At 45.3% G+C, this 18,240-nt stretch overlaps 2 long non-coding RNA genes across 3 annotated transcripts; one reads left to right on the plus strand and one right to left on the minus strand.

The window, feature by feature from the left end:
* Positions 1-91: 91 nt before the first annotated feature.
* LOC310881393 lies at positions 92-2,295 on the minus strand. Its single transcript, XR_014572345.1, has 3 exons — positions 1,540-2,295; positions 1,179-1,326; positions 92-229 (listed from the first exon to the last, which is right to left on the minus strand). It is a non-coding gene; the product is annotated as an uncharacterized lncRNA (long non-coding RNA).
* Positions 2,296-2,342: 47 nt separating this feature from the next.
* LOC310881390 lies at positions 2,343-16,494 on the plus strand. 2 transcript variants are annotated; one of them, XR_014572341.1, is made up of 3 exons: positions 2,343-2,477; positions 2,959-3,098; positions 9,956-12,016. It is a non-coding gene; the product is annotated as an uncharacterized lncRNA (long non-coding RNA). The 2 variants fall into 2 exon arrangements; XR_014572342.1 differs by lacking the exon at positions 9,956-12,016 and adding an exon at positions 12,632-16,494 and having other exon boundaries at positions 2,345-2,477.
* Positions 16,495-18,240: the final 1,746 nt, after the last annotated feature.

Here is an 18,240-nt window from a genome sequence, read left to right on the forward strand (position 1 = left end):
ATAAGACCTGCAAAGTTTGTGTTTTTTCTTTTCTTTCACTCTTTTCCAGTTCCGTGCAGATGTCGTTTGCAGCAAATGACTGTGCCATTTTGTCTGGACCAGCAGCTACGCCAACAAATAACTTGATTTAAAATTGTTATTTCTTAACACATAAACACTGAAACATAAATATAACCTTTTTACAAGAGTCAATTAACCTGTAGATCCTTGAACAGGGAGCTCCAAAGTCCTGGAATAAAAAATGCATTCATGAAATCTGGTTCCATGGGTAACTCATTCTCGTTAGATTTTCGCCAGACATCACATTTCCAAGCTCATTGCGCTCAGCCTTTTAAAGATGTTAAACAATTCTGGAGGTATATGGAAAGCCCTGAGGTTCATTCTCCCTAATTCCTTCCTTCCTTGCTGTTAGGAGGAGCTGCCTCAGCCCTCCCGGCGAGCACACCAAGCATGCTGCAGCCTCACCCTGTGTCAGTGCATGGCCATCAGAAGAGCCTGGACCAAAATGCTCACTTAGAGCAGACCCCAAATGTGGCGGGAACGCACCAGTTAAGTGTGGTTCCAAGCTTTAGCATGTAACGCTAAACCTTAGTAGGGCTCAGGTGAGTGAATCTTTTTTTCTCCTGATGCTTGTATAAATTGTGAGGCTATGGCTTCAAAGGAAATTTTAGGAATTAGAGAGTCCCCCATGCAGGATTCAGTGAAAATGAAGTGCAGATGTAACAAATGTTAACTACAGTGCCGATGCTCTGGGATTTTGGCAATCTCTGCAGCAGAAGTGCTGGAGGAAGTTACAAATTTAGGCCAGATCTGAATGAATTCTGTGCCACAGTTCTAGACCCAGAAGGTGACTTTTGCTTCCTCTGGCTCTGGATGCTCCTCATCCCACCGCAGTACGGGGCTGAGGGGTGCATGAGGCAGAATGATAGATGGAATGATTTTGTGTGGTTTAAAAGAGGAAGCTGCATTAGATGGTTCTGTATGTAGCATTACATTAGATCAGTTTTCTGCCTTCTGCAAAATTGATTATATACCCATTTATCACCTCCTACATTCACACTAAACTCATTCCATTTGCCTTTTCTTTTTCTTCGGATGTGCATTTTACACCATGAAAAACGACACCACGTTGGAAAGAACGAATAAATATCTCAGTAAATTCCAAGAGTTTAACTCACCTCCTCAAACACACAGGATAAAAGAGAAGGAAAACCATGGTCAAATGTGCAGGTTACGTAAGTTGACATATATCTAGCTGGAGATGCTGAGTTTTCCTCTTGCCCAAGTAGTTCAGGGATTTCTCTGCAGAAGCCAATGGAATTTGGTCTGTGTAAAAATGGAAACAGTCTGTCTGAGTTATAAATGGCACTTGCTGCCAGCAGAATAAAAATCGTGAGGAGCAAAGCTCCTACCATCAGGAGCTGGAAGAAAGAGGACTGGGGAGCAGAGGATGTGATGGCCCTATCACAAAAAAAAAAAAAAAAAAAAAAAAAAAAAAAGACCTGTGAAGTATTTACAGAATAATAATCCACTGCTTACCTTTTTCCTAAAACCCCAGCAGCTTTAGCAGGGCACATACCCCTTCCCGCCGTTATTGCACCTGCTGGGAGCCCCCCGGGTTGTGCAGGCGCAGCCCCTGCCAGCAGCGCTCCTGGCGATCCCGCTCCGTCTCGCCCGGCGCTGCCTGAAGCTGCCGCTGGGTTTTCGCCAGCGAATTCTGGTAATTGTATTACTCTTGCAATATGAAGTCAGCGCAGACTTCCCATTACTAAATTTAAGATCCTCCTCTTTTATACACGTTCCACAGAGAAATAATATTTTGGGCTTGTGTTTGATGGTGTTTATTCGTAGGCAAAAACACCAGGGAGATTTCTAACAACACTGTCTCTTCCCAATTAGCTGCAGACCTGTGAGGCATCTAAGAAATGCTTTTATGCTTTGTATAGAGTGTTTGATGGAGGTACTTAATTTAAAATTTTAAGAGTATTACATGTGGCAGGTTATAAATCTGAGAAAGGGGAAAGAGAATAAATAGAGAAACCACGCTGGATGTTTGTTTTTGAAAGTGCTGACTTTAGCAGTGTGAAGATGTTTTTGGTTCAGGCTCAGGAAGGCACTCGGGTAAGAAGCACCACACTGCTGCATCAGGGCAGGATTTTCTTTGGAGAAAGGGAAAATAAAAGCTGTATTTCCAAGAATCTGTGAGGGTAACCTGTTCTAAACAATCTGCAATACAGAAACCTATTTGAGCAAAACCAGGGCTGGACCTGGAGGAGGGAATCGTGCAGCTGGAGCCGGGCAACCCCGGCCATCCTGGGCGCAGCTGGGAGCGGGGGGGTGGGTTTAGGGGGGTGGTCCCGAGGTGGGTTCAGGCTGAAGGGCAGGTGGGGGGCAGCTAGGGGGTGTCTCTGGGTAGATGGTGGTGGTCCTGTTTCCTGAAAGCTGGTGCTGTGGCATGTGGAGGTCTGGGGCTGACGGTAAGTGCTCCCTGGGCAGGAGGACCAAGCCTTCTGCTGCCGTGCAGGAGTCTGCCAGGAGTGACTTACAGGGACTTGCTAGCTCCTGGCAGTGTTTAAGTGATGTCCTTATTAAATTTAGAGAAAGGAGAATTGCCTTTCCTGAGATGAAAGGAGACTGGTCAAATAAGAAATCTTCAAGAGCTGGTGCTGAGGATTTCTTTTAGAAAAGAAATGTGTGTAGAAAAACCATGTTCTGCATCTGAGAGAGTCATGTTATCAAATATATATATATATACACACACATACTTTAAAGAGAAAGCTTGTTGCAGTTGTGCTTCAATGATTTCCCCTCACATCATCAAAGGCAATTAGGAGCTTACAGTCCATTCCTTAACATGCTACTTAATTATGAACCAAGATGTTGAGCTAATTAAAGAGTGATTGCAGTTAAATGCCTGATCTGCCTTAGCAATTGAAATGTGTTTTGTTCCTTCTGTAGGGTGGTGGATTACAAATGCAGACACTGTGGCTGCAGGCTGAGAAAGGCCTGGGGCTTACGTTGCTCTTCCTTTGCGGGCAGGAATGCCGTCAGCCTGCACCAGTCACCGCACCGTCCTTCATCCTGGTCTAGCACCACAGGTAAGAAAATGTTTGTGATTTGTAACCAAGAAAGGGGGCTTCCTATTTTAGGTTACGAAAAGCCTCTGTAGCTCCCTGCCCCATGGTACCCCCCCACCCGGAGCCTACCAGCCCTCACCCCATTGTCACCTGTGATTTGTTTTAAACCCCTCCGAGCTTTTAAGCCCAAATGCAGTGAATGGCTCTTAAAGTACCTACACATTTCATGAAAGTGCTCAGTATTTATTTTGTTAACCTTTTCTATACGTTTCTCAACAAAATAATTACAATGGTGGTCAAGTCTATTCTATCACAGAAGATGGTACTGAAGGTTTGTCAGTTGATTTGTATTTGTTTTTTTTCTCACCTTATTGTTGCATCTTTACTTTGGAAAGGAATTTCTGAAGGCGTTTTTGATGCTCTAGGAGTAGAGGAAGGGAATGTGATGTTTCTGTAGGAGCAGGTGGGGAGAAGGCTGTGTAATGTGCTTCAGGTAACTATAAGCTGTAAGACCTTCACCCCGCAGGCTCTTCCACATAAGTCGTAACTTTATTGCTTCAAGTAAACAAAGCTAATAACGAAAGATAATAATACCAAAAAAAAAAAATGCTTGGGACCAGCTGGAAAGCGAAGGCTTACTGTTGGTCCAACACAACACAGCCATCACGACACACGTGGCCAGGCCGGGCCTACCTGAGCGGTGTGGGTAGCAGGCCACTGATCGCGGTGCCGTCTCGTGCACTGCAAATACAGAGCTGTAACAGTCTAGGAAATAATATTTTGTTATAACATACCTAAATACAAGCATAAGAGGGTATTTCTCTACAAGATAATACAGTTAAGTGCTGCCTGAATTGGGGAACCATTTTGGGAAAAGGTTAGAGAAATTCTTCTGTTCTTGTGGAGATGTTTTCCAAAGATGAAGACCATCCTACGTTTCCACTGGTGTAGCTATATTAATGAAGGGTACGAAAAGTTACGGACCCTTGGAGATGTGAGTGAGCCTCTGTTGTAGAAGCAGCTATTAGTAATAGCCTCTCCAGGAGAATTTATTTTATGTTTTAGAAGTGGTTTTACATACCCGTGTGAGGTGCTGCTATGGAGTTATATTTGCATCCATGTGGGATGTCTTCTGTTCTTAAAAATGCTGACATTTCCATGGCTCCAAAATGTTCAGCGTAGATGGAAACTCAGTTTCAAAAGCTGATGTGAATTAATGCTGTGATATGACCAAACATTTGCCTGCTACAGAAGGCGTAATGTTTTACCCAGGCTGCTAGGAACATACTTCAAAAAGGGCACAGATGCAGTTATTGGACATTAAAATCGAGCAAGAAGTTACTAAGAGAAAATCCAGCTGAGGGAGCCCACAAAGCTGCTTCTGTCAGGGGTAAAGAAATAAAAATAATAAAAACCTCAACATTTAATCGTTCCCCAACCATGAAACTGGCACTTTTCACTGATAGCACTGAACTGTGATTCTCGCTGCTTCTTCAGAAAAGAAAAAACATGCCCAGTATGACAGTCTGCCTGCTCTAGTAAAAAACATTTGTTGTTCAGATGATCTAGTTAATACGGAGCGGTTAATTGTCTGACCATTAAATTACTTGGCTTCTACTTAATCCCCACTGAGGACTAATTTTAAATTCAATTAGCACAGAATTTAAAGGAATATGGTTGAGGGATTGTGGAAGGCTACAGAGATATGAAATCGTGCTTGGTAAGATGAAGCCAGGAAAGGGAAGCTTTTAATCTCGATTTCAAGGTGTTGAACCAGGAAAAACTCCAACAGAGAAATGAGATTCCCTTTGAATGCATGAACACAAATGAGATTCCTTTATGGTAATGCACTGTGATTTCTTAATATATTTCAAACAAACTATTAATTAGCCAGAATTAGGATCAATCAATAAAATACTCAGGAATTAAAGGTCATGGGATGTATCTGTAAGTTCACACATTGAAGTCTTAGCCAGTACCTGAAGAATCCAAAGTGTCTCAATGCCACTTCCACCATTTTCACTCAACCACAAGCAAGACCAGAGAGAAATCTTACTAGCTGGCCTGATTTTCAGATGAATTTTGCAACTGCAATAAATTTAGGCAAGCGCTCAGTTCAGAGACTGACTGTTCGTTTTACTACACACAAACACAGCCGCTTTTATTTTAAATTGCTGAGAGGTTTATGGAGGTGGAGCATAGATTTGTAAGGCAAGATTTGGCTCAGGCTGATCTTGCTTGGGAAAATTTTCATCAGTACCACCATGAAGCTCCCTCTGCTCCTAGCATGCCTGCCTTGATTGCAGCAATGATAATAGCATTTAGATACTCGTTCTACCATTGCAAAATAAATATAGACTTCTTTTCTGAGTGATGTTTATTTTATAAAGCTGTTCTCATTGGTAGAGTAGCAGATGAACTAGCCCTCCTTCAGATTTTGAATTGTGTGCCAGACTTCTAACAAAGTCACTGAAGCAATGTAGGGAGAGGACTATTATGTGCTAAACGACAAATGCATCATTTATAGAGAGATCACATACTGAAGGTGTAATGCTTTCCCTGAAAAGACATGTGTAAGTCAGTACTCTGGGGTCCACTGGTGGCAAAAGCTCATTCTGGAAGCCGTGTGAAGAGCTGCATTGCTCCTGCGCAGCAGCTCCTTAAAGAGACTTTGCGCACCGTGGGTCCGACTTTTGTCGGATTTTCCAAGACTCTCAAAAGCTTCAGGGGCTTAGCTGGATGTGGAATTCAGTGGGGATTTGGCTTTTTTTTTTTTCTTTATTTCAAATTGCAATCTTTTGGCTGGTTATTCCTGTTATCCTGTGCTCAGGAGGTCAACGCTCATCATTTAGAGAGTTCTGGAAATGTGCTCAGGGCATTGAATTCCCTCTCTGGCTTCCCAATATGCAGATCTGCAGGCACCGGTGGGCAACAGAGATCACTGCAGTGATGCATCCACCCCGTGAGCACCAGCCATGCCCCGGCTTCCCTTCATTTGCGTTATTTATTTTTAAACACTTTTATCACACTTGCACGTTACTCTCAGAAGCACACAACCAAAGGCAGAAGTATGTCTCTGAGCTGCTGTTTGCTGGTTTGGTTTGGGTAATGCTGTGGTTTCCTTGAGGAAGGAAGCAGGATGCTTTCTCTCTATGCTTCTAGTGGGTTCGCAGCTGAAAAACAGAGACGTTTCGTTAAAGGAGCCAGTGTACAGCACCCAGAATATTGATCTGCCTAAATACTGAAATGGTACAAAGGAGCTCATCAGGTAGATTTGGGTATACAGATTCACGTCGCTTACGTGCTCCTCTTGTGTGACTTTATTAACACTTTGAGATAAGTTTTGGTGTAGATCAAGGAATTGCTCAGAGACATCTGTGCCTGAATGTACAAATAGCTCTCCTCCTGCCTGCAGTCTCGGCATCCGTCTGGATCCCAGCCTGGGTAGCGTTAGCAGCGGTCGGGGGAAAGCCTGTTGTGCCGACGGGATGTTCCCATCCGTCGCTCCATGGGCCGAGGCCCCTGCAATCGGGGGGGGGGGCGTGATTTTCTTGTGTGCTTCAAATCTTCATCTTTTTGTAAACCAAATGTGACGATGTGTGCGCTGCTCCTTCCTGTTGGAAAACTCCCAGTGGGCACGTGTCATTTTCACAGCTTTGTTCTCTGTAGTTTCTCTCCTTTCCATATTACTTTAATTGTCCACTTCTTGTTTGTTTTGATGTCTGTGTACAATTTTGGGAGCTCCTGGGGAACTCTTGCAAATAGAATTCTTAAAAAACAACAACAACAAAAAGTTTATATATAAACAACAACAAAAAAAGGCCCAGCAAAATAACTAAAATTAAACTTAAAACTTTTTAAAGGATGCCGGTTTTATTTTCCTTCATTTCTCTGGCACAAATCCACTCAGAAACAGTGCTTGCCAACTCATCTTAATTTTGGATAATTACATTTTTGCAATTTCTAATTTGCTAATCTATAGTAATTTTCTTGTGATTTTTAAAAGGCAGAAGGGGGAGTAAGGAAAGCTGATTTGTGATCAGAGTTCTCCCTTCTATAATTAACTACATCTAAAAAACCATAATTGATGCTTATATAGCTTCCCAATAGCATCTCTTGAATTGGAACACGCAGCATTGTATACTGCGCTTTCTGCTCTGAAAAGATTGATTTGCAAGCCACTATCAATCTGTTGCTAAGCAGTTAGTGACGGCACACAGTGAAGTCCTCAAGGACAATACAGAACAGCCAGAATGTTTTTCTCAGTATCAAACCTTTTTTCCCCGTCTCCTGAAATATTGCATCAGTTGCTCCTTAATCAAAGTATAAAAAATGTTGTCAAGGCGATGCCACATTTGGAGCCACAGATCACAGCAGACAAACCTGTGCTGGGAACTGCAAATTTTAGGACTTTCACAGTAGGCAGCAGAGGTGTAATGTGTTTTTGTTGTCACTGCTGTCTTCGTTTTATACTCAGCTGATTCTTTTTTTTTTTTTTTTTTACTCATTTAAATAGGGTTAGTAGAACAGCAGAAGAGCCGTTAAAGTTGGTTTTCTTTAGATAAAGCTGGTGAACTTGGCTTCACTCATCTTTTTTGGCTGAGAAGCAAAAGCAGCTGTCGGAAGAGCTGGTCTTTCATGTTGTGAGACAAGGCATTGCTAAAAAAAAAAAAAAAAGTCTGCCAGAGATGCAGAATGACGCAGGGCTTCGTATCTATGCCAGAAACCTCTGGAGTGGACAGGAGCAATGTGTGCATCAATCTTGCATCTTGCCTGCGTTTATCTTGAGAGTCTGTATAGAGCAGCAATACACGTTTTAAACTTAGCCCAGAAATCAAATATTCTTTCACAAGCCTGCTGATTCTGTTAAGACCATGGGGGAGAGAGACAGCATGTGTATCTCTGCCTCTAAGGCAGAAGAGAAGCCTCCCTTGCAAAGGGAGGAAGGACGGGGGGAGGATGACCAATGAAGCCATTAATTTGTATGTATTTTATTTATGTAAAGATGCAGATAGAAAACCAATTTTTAAAACCACATTCTAAACAATTATTTTAGAAAATGAACAGAATGCTAAACTCTCTGCTTGTCCAGCTTGCCTGTTTTACTTTGTAATGAGATTTTAATAAAAAGGCAGAGAAGAATGCCAGCTGAGCTGGCACAGCTGACATTTTGATAACCTCGTCAATAATACAGTTATGTTATTGGCTTTAAGCAGCTGCAGAACTTTTCCTTATTGTTTAGCTGTCTGTTCATTCTATTCCTGTCTTGTTGATAACAGTAAAAAGATGAGTAACAGTGGCAAATCAATAGAAAAGCATGTTTCTTCTATATGACCATGAACCTAACTCTGCAAATTACATCTTAAAACTCCAGGTTCTTTATTTGATCATAAATAGATATGCAGGAAGAAGAGAGGAAAAAAAAAATAAAAAATGTTTAGTTGTTGGCTTAGGGCTTTATGAATGTATTCCTTCCCAGGTTTTCTCTCTTCCAAATTAAGTTAAATATTGTGCTTTGTTTTTAATATAATTTATTTCAAGTGAGGGGCAAGATTTTAGGCATATTTTGGACAGGTGGCCGCTCAGTGAGCTGACATCAGTGTTCTCCTTGTGGTGGCCCATGAGACCTTGCTGCTATTGCATGAGGTTGTGCTACCGTTTGAAAGGTGAGAGAAGTATTTCTGTTCTGGCTGGGTCCTGAAAAGGGAGGTGAAAGTGAGGTTAAAATGAAGAGAGAGAAGGTAACAGGGCTATGTGCAGGGTAGATGCCAGCAGGTGATGCTCTGGGTGCAGCTCTTCAGCGCACCTGGGAGACTGAGGCAGGCGAGGAGGGTGGGAATTGTGAAACTTCAAGCAAAGTCTTTAAATAGAGCTGAAGAAATAGTGACTCTTAGTTGGCGACTGAGCAGAATAAGGACAAAAACAACAACAAAAAGCCAGCAATGACTTCTCGCCTGTTCCCCGGAGAGGCAGAGCAGGCGGGGCGCTGCTCCTGGTGCCTGCCTGCGTCCATGCGGAGCTGGGGGTGTCGCCTTCTTGCATGCGAGCTGCTTCGTAATCCATGCACCAAACCTGCAGCGAAAAGTAATATGACTGCAAATGTCAAAACCAAATAGAATTTAAGAAAACAAATGGTACTGTCAACATCATCTCTATCAGAAAGGGGCATAGGAGGCCAGGGCTGGGGACGCAGCTCTGCTTTGCTTCTGACTTGGGTTTCTTTGTATCTGCAGAGCCTGAGATAACATGGGGTCGAATGGCACGAAATAAAAGCGGTGTCTGTCCGTCTGTCCTCTCTGTGCCCAGACAGCCTCCCCCAGAGGCTGCTCTCTAGCACGGGGGCTCCCCTCTAAATCCACTTGGCACAGGCGCCTGGTTCCTCAGTTGGGACCTGAGCCCCTTGGGATTTCCCCATTGGTGCATTTGGGTCAGGTCACCCAAACCAGCACTTTGTCGTGGGATTTTGTGTGCTAAGGTTTTTCTCAGAAAGTTTGAACTGTAAGCCGGGGAGGTGATGAGCATGGCTTTGCCTATCAAGCATAGCGAGGTGCGTGTGCTCCAGGCTCCCCGGGGTGGTGCTGAGGCAGATCCTGGTGGCTGGGCGCAGTGCGGGGAGGCCTTTGGGTTGCACCGGGGCCTCTCAGGCTTCTGAGGTCCTCAAATTTAAAACAATGTTTAGAAATCTAGAGGCAACATCAGGAATGAACAAGAAAAATAATGCAAGGTCTGGCACACGCTTTAATAGGCTTTTCAGGAATGAAAGCGTAAGACCCACCAATAGCTGGAAGCTGGAGCTGGCAAAAGCAAATGAGGTAAAACGGATTTTATGTGTTGCTTTAGAAAACGTGTGACTTGCCACTAGGCCAATTTCCTTCTAGGAAAGGTAGCCAGGAGCCAGCCGGGCTGTGCTGAGCAGCGAGATCTCCTTGCTCCACGCTGCGCCGTGTTGGACGTTAAGCCCCGTGCAGTTAGGAACAAAGGAAACTCTGTTTATAAAGCTGGTTCTTGGGCAAACTGTGTGTGCCAGGTTCCTGCTCTCAGCCCAGGCTGATGCACAGCGTGTCTGCAGGATGGGGAAGGTGCCTCTGGGGCCAGCCGCGGCTCTTGGAGGTGGCAGAGGTTGGCAAAGGAGCGCCCGTGTGCTCGCCCTGATGAGCCCTCCTGCCTGCCTGACAATTTCTTGCCACTTAAGGAACTAAGCTTCCTAATGCACCAGCTGGAAACTGATTGATTTCTGAGAAGAGCAGATAATCAGAATGCATCTCCAAAAGAGAATAATCTTTCAGCTTATCCTTGGAAGATTTTTTTATGGGTTCTATGTAATTAGAAACTGAAAATAATAGTAGCAAAAGGCTCTTTGTACATAAGTAGACACGCTTGGCTTCAAAAACACATTTGAATAAGACTAAGAAGAGACTAAACAGACTAAAAAACATGCACCTTGTATTGAAGAAGACCAGAATGTACCCAATGGGAGAAAGAATTCAGCTGCTCCAACCTACAGTGCTGGACCCATAGAAATTTAACAATTTGGAAAGTGTCTTCTGTTCTCTAACCTATGAAACTCAAGCTCTGCTGTTCTAATTTTACCAATTTACTTTAATTTCCTTCTCCTGTAATACTGGGATATTCATTTTTCCCCTTTTTATTTCGCTGGATTCATTCTGAGCATTTTTCCACTGATATTTAATACTTGCTGTTCAGACTGTAACAGCTATGCTTGTAGGTGAAAAAAACTCATGTTGTGTTGCCAAAAGAAGAAATATAAGCCAAACTGCTTGTGTTAATATTTGCATTTGCAAGTACTGACTTTTCTCCAGTACTAGACCCTCTCTAGTAGTAAAAAGACCCGAGAAATATGTTTGCTGGTTAGAGGGAAGGATGCAAAAAATATTCATGGAAAATACCTCTTATTCAGTAATGTTTTCAAAATATATAGAGTACTTGGAAGTGTCAGCTGTCTGCTTAGCAGCTAGAAAATATTATGCTATGCTCCCGTCCCCTAGAACAATTTCCTATTTGCTCTAACTGCTGCGTCCAGGCTTTAAGGAGCGGTAACCCAACTCCGTAACGGCTGGGCTGCTGTGGGCCACGCCGTGTTGGCTGGGTTTGGCTTTTTGTCTCTAACCCCTGTAACGGTGAGATGAGCTTCGGTGCCTTTGCCAGCTGCCTTGTGTTTGAATGTGGCAGAAAGTGGCCTTCAGTTCAAAGACTGCCTGTTACTCCCTTTTCTGGACTTGGAAGCTCTGACCTTCCGCTGGAGGATGACACAGGACTCGCTTTTGCTTTCAGCTCTTCCCTCAAGAAGAAATCCGTTTCACCACGTGTACATACTTGCTCCCACTTTCTTTGGGGGAGATTTTCTGACTGGGGGAATGCTGGAGGGAGCATGCCCTGGTGCACAGAGGGATGTGGGAGGGGGCACCCAGATGGAGCTCCAAGGGGACCTGCCACAAAACCATGCCTGTAGGAGCAAAACCCTGTGTAGGAGCGTTTTTGTTGTTCTAACTGTGACTGCTTTGGGGCAAACAAAGGTGCTGCTGTGGTGCACCACGAGTCCCACGGGACACCTCCACCTCCTGCACCCCGAGGAGAGCACTGGGCGCTGTGGGTGCTGCCGGGGAGGGCTGGGCTGCTCCTGGTTCCCCTTCCCCTGGGAAGAGACAGAAGCCAAGCAGCCCTTGGCAGTGTCTGGGGGCTCGAACAGACGGGAGGGGAGCTGTGGGGGCATCGCAGAGCGAAACCTGCCCGGATGGAAGACGGCTGAGTACAGTTTATTGCATCCTGAGGACAAGGAGTACTTAATCTGCCTCTTCTGGGGTTAGGCCTGGACTGGGCAGGGCTCTGCCGCCCCTTTGGATCCCCCCAATGCCGCTCCCGCTTTGGAGGCCCGGCAGGGGGTGCCCGGGCCCGGCAGGGGGTGCCCGGGCCCGGCAGGGGGTGCCCGGGCCCGGCAGGCGGCGCCGCGGAGCGCTCGGAGGCCGCTCGGGGGGGGCGGGGCCGGGCCGGGCCGTGGCGGGGGCACCCCCGGCCCCGGAGCGGAGCCTCAGCAGCTGGGGGGGCCCCACCGCACCCCTCCGACTGCAGCGGGGCCGAGAAACCCCGCTAACCCGGGAGCAAGGAGCCTCTGCTATGGGTGCTCGTTGTCCTTTAGGCCTCTTCCTGCGCGAAGCTTTCTGGCTCCGCAGCAAATAGTCTGGCGTAAACAAAAGCGCAGAGGCATGCGGCGTTCGTTAGAAACAAGGCAAGATGTTTCCCGAGCTGGCCCTGAAGCCCTCGCAATTTGCCCCAAGTGTTTATCGTTGGGACTGGTAACAATAATTATTGCACGGTTTGATGAAGTCCACACTGTTTTTTTTAAAAAAAATGTAATTTATGTGACAAACGTTCCTCTTGTTGCTAGTCTTGCGCTCTGTCACAATGCGAGGAAGAGACTTGCAGGGTGAAGTTGTGCTCTGAGTCGCGTTGATTTAGCGATTAGTGTCATGTTCGTCTTGAATTTTGTAATTTCTGCTCATTAACCTGAAAATGTTCTTGCAATTTTCTTCTCCTAGACTGCTTTGAAAGTACCAGCGCGGATTCTGTTCTGTGTCTGAGCGCGTGAGAGCAACTGTCTCCAGCAAGGCACTAAACAATAGGGAGATAGTCTGAGAAGCACTAAATAATACTTAAATCATTACATTTTATCATTTGTTTAAATCCTTGATTTAAATAGTATTTGTCTGTTTTACTTCAACTGTTTGAAGATTTGGACTAGATCACTATATATATATATATATTAAAAAAAAAACTTCAACTCTCTCTGCACTGCCTAATTGTTGTAGTTAGTAAATAAATCATGTGGTCCCAATTCTGATCTCATTTGCTGTAGTTATACCCTGGCTCACTTCCACTGACTGTAAGGAAATTGATTTCTATTTTACAGTACTTTGCACAGCCCATTGCACGCTGCACCATCTGTGTGCACTTGCTTGCACCCTGTCATGCTAATGTAGACTCATTTTAGGACTGAGACCAGCAGATCAGAGAGAAATGATAGCAGCGAAACCCTCTCCACACAGCCCTGCCGGGTTAGGCGGAGATCTGGGGGAACGGTTGCGGGGTTCGGCGGTGCCGTCTCACAGCCCCCAGCCTGGAGCCGTGCCCGTTCTCCCAAGCAGATATCAAGCATCGTTTGATTCCCATGTTCAGTTTTGAGTTGTGTTTTTTTTTGTCATTGGGTTGATTTTATATTTTTTTTTAATCCAGAGGCTATCCTCATTATACCTGTGCTGTATCTATCAGCGTTCTTGGTGCCATGCACATCCCCCTGTCATCCTCTAAAATTAGCTGTGGCACACAGAGGTTTGTGGTCGGCATCATCTCCTCTCTACTGGAGCTCTTTGCTGGCGAATACCATGACAAGGCTGTTTTGGGGAGCTGCAGGTGGGGTTCCACCAAAGTGCTGGTGGAAATGCCGAAAAGGGCTGCCCGCAGTCACTGCTGGATGCCGTTGCTGTGTCGTCGTTCTGTGTCCTGAACTCGCACAGGAAATGTCCAGCGGCTCTTGAGACCCTGTGTGCTAGTGAAGGCCAGCCCAAGGCACTATTCCCTTTTCAGTTTGGATGTTTTATACCCCACACAAGGGACGGAAAGGGCAATATTCCTAAAATTGTACCCCCAAAAGCCAGTTGACAGGCCCTCACAGCCAGGCAGGGGAAATGTGCCCTGTAGCTTGGGGCGCTGCGGCTCCGGGAGGCAGTGAGGGGCAGGGGTGAGAGCAGGAGGAGTTCGTCTGGAGAAAGGGGGGAGCTCGGGGGCAAAACCTCTGCCTCCAGATACGGGGCTGACCTTGCTGACTCTGCTCTCGCTGAGTTGGAGAGCAGTCTCAAAATTCCTTTGCTCTCCTTTCCCAGACCCCTTTCCTCGAGCCAGGTTATAAACTCATCTGCCCAAACAGTAACCTAATAAGCTACAGGATATTCCGGAATGTGAAATCTATTTCTCTCATGTGCTAATTGTGCTCTAAACAGCAATTTGCCTCTCTGGACTCTCTCATATCTTGCGTGAGCATTGGCAACAGTCATGTCACTCCTTTGCTCTTTGCAGTGAGCATCTGTACGTTTTTTTTTCTAATGGAACAGTTTCTTACAAATTATATATTTTATGCAGGCCCCTTTTAATATAATCAAGCTCTCTATTCGAGAAAGCAAATCTGATGAAACATCCCATTTCAGTGAGGGCAATTTAGGCTAGACATCAGGAAAACCTAGCTAATGATTAAAATAGTGAGGCACTGCTATAGGCTGCCAGGAGAGCTTAAGGAAACTCCATCATGGGAAGTCTTTAAGAATAAGTTTGGCAGATATTATCAGGAATGATTTAGCTATAATTGATCCTGACTTGGAGCAAGAGAAGGGACTGGACGATTTCTTCTTTTCTTGTTTTGTATGTTTTCCAAAAAATTTTTTTTAGGTTGAATTTAAATGGTTCAGTGTTACCAAATGTTCCCTCCCCTCTTTCTAAGGGAATTTTTCACTAAATTTCAACTGAATGTGCAAATAGTTGAGCACACTTTGTAATTTATATCACACGTCAAGGTCTAAGCCTCTTGAGGATGTGGCTCCACCTCCCTAAATATTTAAATATTTTTCCTTCTCTTTCCTGTTGCTTAATTTTGTTGTATAGCTCGCAGCTACTCTGAGTTGCCATTTCTCCGCTGATGCCAAAATCTAGCAATTATACTGAAAGGAGCAGAGCTGCAGCCACCTTGCACATCAAGGCTGAGCCAAGCCTTTTATTTCCACAAATAAGAGCTAGAAAGAGTTTTAAGCAAATATTATTCAACTGAACTTAAAGGAAGAGCTGAGCATTCAGAAAATGACTCATTGTGCGGGCGAAGAGCATGCACTGCCTTGAAATGTTGTCTTGAGGGCTGTTTTATTAAATACACGAGTGAACTGACTAACAGCAAAACTGATGCAGAATGCTGATGGTGTCTTTGACCTTTAAAACCTTTATGAAATTTGCAATTTGCTCATTTTCTAATTAAAATAAATTAAAAAAAAAAGAAATAATATTAGTCATCCTTTACATATGCTTCTCCATACTCATTGACCACATGTATACACAGATTTTAATGATCGGAATCGGCATTTTAGTATTGTGCGTTAAGGTGCGTTACGCTGCATCCAAAAGACACTGCAAAATGGTCAGATTGCTCCCCGTCTCTCTTGCTGCAGTGACGGACAGCAGAGACACAGCAATCTTAAAAAACTGCTTTTCACACTTAAAATGCATATGCACAGGCACTTTGAGTATTCAGAATAATCAAATAACCCCAAATCAGAACAAGCCTCGTGCACCTGATTTTAAACATATTTATCATTCCTTTCAGATGTTTATGTGGGCTCCTTTTGGGTATTGCTGTTCAGAATCCAAATGGGTTTCCCCTGAGAGCAGGGACAAATGCTCACAAAGCCTCCGTCGCCCTTTTGTCGGTGTCCTGCCGTCACCCGCCCGCTGCCTGTGGCAGACGCAGGGCACTGAGCTGTCCAGCAGCCCGGCAGCTCCCCGGGAGCGCTGCCCGGCTGGCACAGAGCTGCTCATTAGCAGCGCCTCGTCGGTGGAGGGGAAGCTGGTGGTCACGGACAGCTGCCAGCTCCGAGGGCTGAACCCATCCCTGGTGGGAGGCCAACGTCTGACGCGAGATGAGGTGGGCTCGGTGTACGCGTGGAGGTGGGAAACTTTGGACGTGATCTGTTTAAAGGAGATTGCGATGCCGTGGATAAGGGTTCTGTCTGCGGTGGATATGTGGCTGGCCAGAAGGTGGCCGTTGGGCGGCACAAGGTAGCCCTGCTCAGTGATGGCTTTGCAAGCCTAAGAAAATATCCAGTGAAACCTGCAATGCCGCACCAGTTAATATTTCCTGATAGGGATGGGCCAAAGCTTGAGTTACTTTCCAAATCCCTGTGACTTTGCAGGTTGGAATTAAAATAGAATATTTATGCAAACCACACAACTGATTTTGGCTTTAGGATGTAGAAAGCTTGCCTGATGAGCTTTTGCCAAATAAAACCACCCTGGGTTGTATTTCACGGCAGCTTTTCCAGGCGAGGATACTTTTCAGAAAATGAAATCCATTGACCTTGGCCAGGCCAAGAAATGAGGGAGGAGTGCGTAAAGGTTATAACCATGTAACTTTAAAAACATCTAAATCAAGTCCTCTGTAAGTTCACCAAATCCAGCATAGCTCTTTCTGTGACCCTCGTGGACATTGAGCCAAGGTCCCGTGCGCGCAGCAGAGCTCCCTTCCCACCTACGAGCAACCTCGCAGTCCTGGAGGTCTGCAGAACACCTGAGCAGTTAGTTTTGCACAGGAAGCATTGCTACCTTCTCACCTTTTTTTCAGTGACAGGCAATGTCCAGTAAGTTATTGCCGTCCCTGTATTGCCATGGGGAGCAGGAGGACCGGTGCAAAATAGGCCTGGTACTTACAAGATCAGATTTTCAAAAAAGCTTGGGCTCCACTGAGTTCTGTGGTTACCCAGCTACGTTCAGACCCCGGTTTTCTCCGTTTGGTTAACAACATAGGTTACACATGGGGATCTATGCAGAGAAGAACCTAAGTTCGGGATGAGGAAACAGCTCTCCATTTCTAATTCAAGTCTTTTACACAGTATTTCTGGCCAAATCCACTGAAGCAAGGCACTGAAGTGCTTCAGCCACCTGGCTGCAGACCTTTTGGTGGAGGCAAACAGACATTGAGAAGAAACACAGCCATTTCCCTGGTGATCCAACCCCTGAGAAAGCTACAGAATCAGCATCTCCCAATATTCTCTACTCATTATTTATGTGCAAGTAGCTCGCACCACCGCCTGCTCTGTGAACATCTGCATCCTTGCACAGGCAGCGGAGGTGCTCGGAGAGCTGAGGTTTCGCACAGAAGGCATTGGGCACGTTGCCCAGCCACTCTTCTCTATGGCTTCTTGCTTGCTATAAATGGCTTTTAAAGACACCGGAAAGAAGCGGCCGTGTTTCTTCTGAATGCCTGTTGGCCTTTGAACTGGAAACACAAGTAGAAGATGTCTGCTGCCGGGTCACTAAGGTAGCGTTCGGCTCTTCTTGTGGGAAAGCACGGGAGGTGCTGCTCTGTAAAGCTTGGTAGCCATGCATTAAATGTTTCTCAGAATTTAGCTTCAGCTAGTTTCAATCTTTCCAGCTACAAAAAATCTTTAAACATTAAAAAAAAAAAACAAAACTTTATTGCCCCTTATTTTTCCTGAGACTCCTCTCCAGAATGTCTCCTTTTGCCCATGCCTCAAGGTAAAAAGCTCACGAGGAAAGGGCAAGAAGTGACCTGGAGCTGATGACGTGTCGGGACGTTGCGTCTCGTGACATGGATGTGCTAGGACTTTGGCATCACGGAACAGAAAAAGGCGGTCAGATATGGTGAAAGAAATGATGAAACCAGATGTAAGGTTGATTGAAACCACTTCTTCTGATTCCTGCTTTTAATGTATTTCTCGGTCCCGGTATTTCATTGCTGTATATTTTCCCCCTGGAATTCATTATGCTCTGTGTGTGACATCTCAGCGAGCAGCTGTGGAAATGATCATGTGGTCATTGAAAGCGGTAGCCCTGGGTGAGAAATGGGCAATAAGAACAAAGAAAGTATTACGGCACAGTTGTTTATTCTCATATACATCTTATTAGTGCCGAGGAAAGGGATGAAACCCTACAGACCCTGAGATAACTTGGGTTGGACGGGACCTCAGAGGTCTCCGGTCCGCCCTCCTGCCCTGCTGGGTCTCCTTGCTCAGGGACTTGCCCAAAGCCAGTCCTTACCTGCAGCGGCTGGGAGCTGGTGCCAGCTCTTTGAGACAGCCACGGTCTTTCTTTGCAGGCTGAAGACGCCTCTGCAAAATGGAAGTTTTTAATCACCAACCTGTCTGGAAATAGTTTCCATCCCCTCCAGCTGTAAAGATATTTCATGAATGACTAAATTTTCTTATATGCTGGAGATATCTGTCAATTTCTGCCATGCTTAGCAAATGTGTGACTTTCTTTCCATAAGCCCCACGCTAAAGCTTAGCAAAACAAGTGTTTGCCTTTCCCCCTATGTGCAGGGATTCAGCGACCTGCTCCCCTGGCCAGGTGCTTGCAGGGGACCGAAGGGAAGCCT

Source organism: Anser anser, assembly GCF_964211835.1.
Source record: "Anser anser genome assembly, chromosome: 14".
Lineage (NCBI taxonomy): Eukaryota > Metazoa > Chordata > Aves > Anseriformes > Anatidae > Anser > Anser anser.